Raw genomic sequence first — 7,466 nt, 5'->3', positions numbered from 1 at the left:
TAGCTTCGTCCCTCGTCTCTAGCGCTTGCTCCATTGTCGCCATCTCCGACATGTCTCTGAGGAAGAAGGCGACTGCAAAGGGTCGGTGAAGCAAAGCAAGGTTACGTTGAAGGATTAGGATGTTGAGTGCACCCGCTATGCCGTCGTGACAGTGGACCGAAAGAGGCATTGCCATACCGGCCAGGCGAACCAGGCCGAGTCGGTGGCGCAAGTATGCATCAACCTCGGTGAGATGCAGCAACAATCCGAAAACTGCAAGCAGGCACTACTAGGAAAAGGCCTAGCCGTAAGGTTGCCATCAGTGGCGCACCGTGGAGGCCGTGCGCCACTACTACTTAGCAGTGGCGCACCACAAAACGATGGGCCACTGCTAGAAATGTAGTAGTGGCGCACCTTGTTTGTCGTGCGCCATCACTAAATGCTGGCAGGAGGCCAGCTCCTACCCCAACCTAATAGTGGCGCACTTCCATGAGGTGCGGCACTACTACTTTGCTTACCTATGGCGTACTACATAGTGGTGCGCCACTGCTAGGAGGTGGCCAGGGCCCCTTTAGAGATGAGGGCCGTAGCAATGGCGCACTGCAGCGGTGCGCCACTACTATCTATGGCGCACCACCAACAAGGTGCGCCACTGCTAAGTTGGGCAGGGTCGTGGAGTGCAGGTACCAGGTGAGAAGTGGCGCACCACTTAGCAGTGCACCATTGCTATGTCACTCTAGCAGTGGCGCACGGCTAGGTGGTGCGCCACTGCTAACCTCTCTCTAGATGTCCCCTACGCCCTGGCCGGTGCCAAATCAGGAACTTAAACAAACAAAAAAGTGCGCCACTGCTAACCTGGGACCATTTCCTGCTTTTCCCCCCTCCACCCATGTGCCACCCACTTTCCCCAAACACTCTTCCACCACCACCTCCCACCAAATCTGGATCTGGTCGTGTTGCCCCTCCTCCCTACCTCATTTTCACCTCTTCATTCACCAAATTAAGTGGTAAACTTAATTTTCTTGATAGGTAAGTAAGGGTGAAACTTTCTATAGCTCAATATACCTACTCAATCTCAACTTTTTTCCTCATCCAACACCCGCACTCGGTCTCGCCGTATCGGTAACTTTGTTGGTTTTATGCTTTGTGTGTGACCGGTTACGATCGTCTTGCACACGTGTGTGTGCATATATGTTATGCGAAGCTCCACATGTGTTGTGCATGCGCGAAGCGTCACGTGCATATGTGTGTTGTATGCGAAGCCTCCACATGTGTTGTATATGCGAAGCCTCCACACATGTGTTGCATGTTTTTGTTTGCAGGGATTAGAAATGCGATGGAGTTGCCAATATTTTGCCGAAATGTTGATTCATTTCCGTTTCGGTGAATAATGGGCATACTACGCATATACATATGTCCTATTTTTAGGGAATGTCATGCCAAAATTTTCTTTTGGTATACTAAGATATCCATTTTCTCTATACTCAGCAGCGACCATGGTACTGCATGATGAGCGAAGGCGTTGTGGCTAGGTTTTTGAAAGCCGCGACGGCCGAGATGATTAAAAATAACCAAAAGGAGATAAGATGTCTGTGTCGAAGATGCAAGTTGACGAGCCTTATGGACCCTAAAGTCGATATGGTGCGGGACCACTTTCTCATGTGTGGTTTCATGGATGGCTATCGGTGGGAAGGCGATGAAGATGCTTATGAATTTGTCCATGGGATTTCAAGAAATAAGGAAGGAGGTGAGCACCATGTAGAAGATCCCGGACATGATCAGGATGTAGAAGATCCCGGACATGATCAGGATGTAGAAGATCCCGGAGATGATCATGATCACAATGTAGGAGATCCTGGACCTGATGATGAGGAAGATCAAGATGGAGGTCATCATGACGATCATGGAGATGAAGACGATGGACCATCGTCGATGGACTGGGTGCAGTACCCTTATCTTCAAGAGCTGCCGCCCGAGAGAAAGCCAAGATGGATCAACTGGAGGTAGACGCGGTTACTCCATTGTATGAAGGATGCAGGCCGGAGGATACCCGCCTGAAAGTAACGCTCATGGCTCTGGAGATGAAGGTAAAGCACAAAATGACCGACACATCCTTCAACCACAACATGTCATTCTGGCACGAATGTCTTCCCAAAGGTAACACGTGTCCGACTAGTATCTAGGAGGCCAAGAAAATCGTGTGTCCTCTGGATTTACCGCACGTGAAATACCATGTGTGCTTGAACGATTGCATCATTTATCGGAACGAGCACGCGGAGTCTACCATATGTCCGGAGTGCGGCGTCAGTCGGTACAAGAAGGGGAAGAAAGCTCCTCGGAAGGTGGTGTGGTACTTTCCGATCACTCCTTGTCTGCAGCGGTATTTCACGGACCCTAAGCAAGCAAAACTAATGCGCTGGCACGCGGAGATGAGGAAGGGAGAAGATGACGCAGATGATCTGGACAAAAAGAAAAAGGAAATGATGTTGAGACACCCTTTGGATGCTAGCCAGTGGAATGCGTTGAACCTCGAGTACCCAGAATTTGAGGATGATCCTAGGAACATAAGGCTGGGCGCGAGCACCGATGGAGTCAATCCGTTTGGCAGCCAGAGCAGCACGCATAGCACCTGGCCCGTGTTTGTGTGGATGTACAGCCTCCCCCTGGTTGTGCATGAAGAGGAAGTACATTCAAATGAGTATGCTAATTGAAGGGCCGAAACAACCAGGGAACGACATCAATCAGTATATGGGGCTTCTGAAAGAGGAGCTAGCCACGCTATGGGACACGCCTGCCAATACGTGGGACGCCGCCGCGGAAGAATATTTCCCTATGAGAGCCGCACTGCTCACGACGGTGCACGACTTTCTCGGTTACGGATATGTTGCGGGGCAGGTGGTCCACGGATTCAATGCATGCGTCAGGTGCATGGATGACACAACGTACCGCCAGCTAGATAGAGATCCCGGGTCCTCGAAAACGGTGTTCATGGGACATCGAAGGTGGCTTCGCGACGATGACCCATGGAGGAAACGCAAGGATCTGTTCGATGGTCAAGACGAACCCCGAAGACGGCCACGTACGAGAAGCGGCGAGCAAATAGACGAGCTATTGAAAAATTGGAAAGAGTGCCCACCGCCGGGAAAGAAGCGAAAGGTATGGAAGATGAGGTCTGTTTTCTGGGACTTGTCGTACTGGAAGATCCTCCGTGTGCCTCACAGCCTTGATGTCATGCACATCACGAAGAACGTGTGCTAGAGTCTGCTTGGTACCCTCCTTAACATGCCAGAGAAGACCAAAGATGGGCCGAAAGCAAGGTACGACTTGCAATCAATTGGGATCGGGGAGGAGCTTCACGCGGGACGCCCTAATGATGATGATGATGATTGTGACGATGATGAGGCGGAGGACCCGCAAAGTCGTCGCAAGGGCAAAAAGGCCAAGAAGATCGAATATTACTGCCCCCCCCCCGCGTGCTTCACTCTAAGTCAGAAGGAGATCGAGCAGTTTTTCGACTGTCTCCTAGGAGTAAAACTTCCTTACGGTTACGCGGGGAAGATAAGCAGGTACCTAGACAAAGCGAAGCAGAGGTTCAGCGGGATGAGGTGTCACGACTGTCACGTGCTGATGACGCAGATACTTTCGGTTGCAATCCGTTGGATCATGGACGCGCACGTTCGTGAAACGCTTTTTGGCCTATGCAACTTTTTCGACGTCATCTCTCGAAAGTCTATTGGCGTGAGGCAACTTAGAAGGCTACAGGAAGAGATCGTGGTGATACTTCGCGAGCTTGAGATGTACTTCCCGCCCGCATTCTTCGATTTTATGGTGCATCCGCTGGTACATATCGTGGAGGATATCATCCAACTGGGGCCGACGTTCCTGCACAGCATGATGCCATTCGAAAGGATGAATGGTGTCATCAAAGGGTACGTTCGCAACGGGGCACGTCCATACGGAAGCATAGCCAAGGGCTTTCTGACCGAAGAGTGCATCTCCTTCTGCACGAGTTATCTAGAAATCGAGAACCCCGTTGGTCTGCCCGTAAACAGGCACCTCGGGAAGCTCGCTGGATGGGGTCACCGAGAGGGTAGCCGTGAAATGCATGTCGACTTCAAGGGTCGAATCGCCGACTTTGAAAGAGCAAACCTAGTCGCGCTACAACACATAGACGTGGTCGATCCTTGGGTGGTAGAGCACAAAACCTTCATCGCAAAGACGTACAATTACCAGGGCCAATAGAGCACGGATGGAGATATAATCAAAGAGCACAACTCAACCTTCATGCGGTGGTTCAAGGACAAGATGCTGATGTACCCTATAGACGAGGATTCTTCTGCGGAAGAAAAACTCATATTCGCCTTGTCACAGGGCGCCGAACACAACCTGATGACATTTCAGGCGTACGATATCAACGGCTACACATTCTACACCAAGGAAAAGGACATGAAGAGCGATTATCAGAACTCCGGGGTAACGATGGAATCCTACACCGGTGACATCAAGAAGAGATACTACGGAAAGATCGAGGAGATCTGGGAGCTGAGCTACGCTGGAGAGAATGTGCCGATGTTCCGTGTCAGGTGGGCCAAGAACGTCGTAAAAGAAGACCGGCATTTCACCACCATGGTTCTACCCGAAGCCAAATCCAAGACAGCAGGCGCAAAGGTCACCGCGAAATATGAGCCATGGGTACTAGCTTCCCAAGTGGACCAATGCTTCTTCATTACCGACCCGCAAAAGCCCAGCCGTGTTGACGCGAGGAGAGGCAAAAGGAGCATCATCAGAATGGATGGAGCCGCCCACGAGCTAGACTTCGACCAGTACGGCGATCCGAAGATGGAAGATGATGACGACGATGATGAAGAATCATACACAACAAGAAGAAGCAGGACAACCCTACCTAAAGGTCGTCCATTCAAGAGAAGAAGTCTAGGAGTTCCGGGGCTAAATTATTCAACCGCGAGAAAGAAGGGCAAGAAGATTGTGAAAAGATAATTATGTATCATTTTCTTGTATGAATAATGGATGTCATATTGTTAATCTACACATTGTACCGATCAAAATAGACATATAATTTATATTTTTGGATATTTTCTAGATTCTATAGTATTTTAAATATTCTACATAATTATAATTATTTATGCATTTTATTTTGGTGTATTATGCTATTTATTATAGTGTTAATCAATTTAATAAAAAAGTGAAAAAATTTGGGGCCGCCAGGGTTCGAACCTGGCCGGCCAGGGTACACCGAATAGAGGGGGAGCTAGCCATTGCGGTACAGTGAGGTTCTCGTCAACAGTAGGTGCCGAGCGCATTTTGACCTGAACCAACAGAGGTAGTGGCGCACCCCTAGAGGTGCGCCATTGCTAAGCCTCATAGTGGCGCACCCCTAGAGGTGCGCTATTGCTAAGGGGAGTCGGGGACTTAGCAGAAAATCCCCTTCTTCCCCGTCCCGACCAAATCCCACGCAGCACGACGCCCTTTGCATCCTCTCCGACGCCACCTCCCACCGGCGCCCCCTCTCCGACGCCACCTCCCCTGAGCGACGCGAGCGACCAGACCGACGCCCTCACCACTGCTCCCTCCTCTCCTCGCCACCCTGGTGACGCCCTCCTCTGCATCGTCACCGACGCCCCCTCGATCTTGATCTCCAGCGGCCAGATCCCCTCGATTCCCCTCCTCCCACCAGCGGGCGCCTCTCCCCATTCACCACTCCCTCTCTGCCGGTCCCTCTCTCTGAAGCCGCCGGACTCGCCGTACTCCACACGCGCCTGGAGCAGCAGTACGAGAAGCACACCGCGCTGCCCTCGACCGCTGACGCCGCCGCCAAGGTCTTCGAGGTCACGCCGTGGAGCAGCAGCAGGAGAAGCCCTCGACCTCTGACACCGCCCCCGCCCTCGACCTCTGACGCCGCCGCCGCATCCTTCCAAGGTAGCCTCTCCTCCTCCTCCTTCTCCGTCCAGTGTTGCTGCACATAGTATAGCTTGCAGTGTGCCTTCTCCCGACGCGCCAACGACCATGCCTGCCTATGATACAAAGTTGAGATGAAGCTGGGGTGTGCTGGTTTTTTGTTGTTCAGTTGTCCACAGTCTTCTGAAGGAACTTGTTGTAAGATGATAGTATATGATAGCTTGTGGTCGATTGTTCTGCCGAGCTATACATATTTGATTTGATTAGAAATGCTGGACATATTTGATTTGATTAGAAATGCTGGACATATTTGATTTGATTAGAAATTCTGTCGAACTTGTTCTGCCTATGAGACAGAGTTGAGATGAAGCTTTGTGTGTGGTGTGCTCTGTAGCTGCACATATTTGACATGAATTCGGTGGTTGTGCAAGAATCAGCCGATGCTACTTTCTTGCAGAGGGATGCTACCTCTGTTTAGATTAGTTGCATATTCTGTCAAGAGGTAGTATTTCTTTCAGAAAGGGAGTCAGAACAAACTTGCTTAGATTATGGTACCAGAACAACCTTGCTTAGTTTATACACAACTAGTACAAATTTGACGATAAAAATCGAATTCAAGATGCAGTTTCAGGTAGGGCACTAGATTGCAACAAGGGGAGGAATCAGACCTGCTCCTTGCCCTCTAGGTTGACATGGATTTGGACACTATTTGATTTGATTAGAAATTCTGGATGAGGACAATTCAAGAAGGATTAAAAAGTTGCAGCTGTTACATTTTGTATTACAAACCTACAATTTAAAGCAGTTAGTTTTTTTAGCTTACTGGATGAAAGCTTGATGTTCTTGCTGCGCATATGTGTATCATTTAGTTCATTGAGCCCATCCTTTATTTTGATGTTTACATGTATATTAGGTTATTTTGGGAAGTCTATGGTTTTCCCCACATATGCTACTTGCATTGATGTTTCTTGTATTTATAGTTCCATATATCATATGGCTTGAAATGAATTTTCTCTTGATAAGGTCAGCATGTTCCATATGGTACTTTTGGTAAATTGTAACTAGCTGATGCTACTGCTAGCTGATGGTGCATGCTGATGCTGCTAGTTGATGCTACTGCAGGCTGATGCTGCTGCTGATGCTGCTAGCTTGCTGCATGTTTATGCTGCTAGCTGAATTTTCATGGATGGATGATGATGCTGCTGCTAGCTGTTGCTGCATGCTGATGCTGCTAGCTGATGCTACTGCTAGCTGATGCTGCTGCTGCTAGCTGGTGCTGCTAGCTGATGATGCTACTGCTAGCTTGTTGCTGGTGTGTATGTGGTGGTATCAACATTTCTGTCGTGCACCTATATATTGTCATATTATTGTGCAGGGGTCAACTGAGTTGCCCATTATCGCTGAAATGTTGATTCATTTCCGTTTCGGCGAAAATGGGGCACTCCTATGTCCATAAATTAGCATAGGTCATGCCCAATTTTTTCGTGGAATTTTGCGCTAACTTTATGCATTTTTTCCTACTTAGTTCGAACATGGCCGACAACGATGAGGCCGGCGTGTGGTGACCCGCA

This window comes from Lolium rigidum, chromosome 1 (genome assembly GCF_022539505.1).
Source record: "Lolium rigidum isolate FL_2022 chromosome 1, APGP_CSIRO_Lrig_0.1, whole genome shotgun sequence".
Lineage (NCBI taxonomy): Eukaryota > Viridiplantae > Streptophyta > Magnoliopsida > Poales > Poaceae > Lolium > Lolium rigidum.
Note: the sequence above shows the minus strand (reverse complement) of the source record.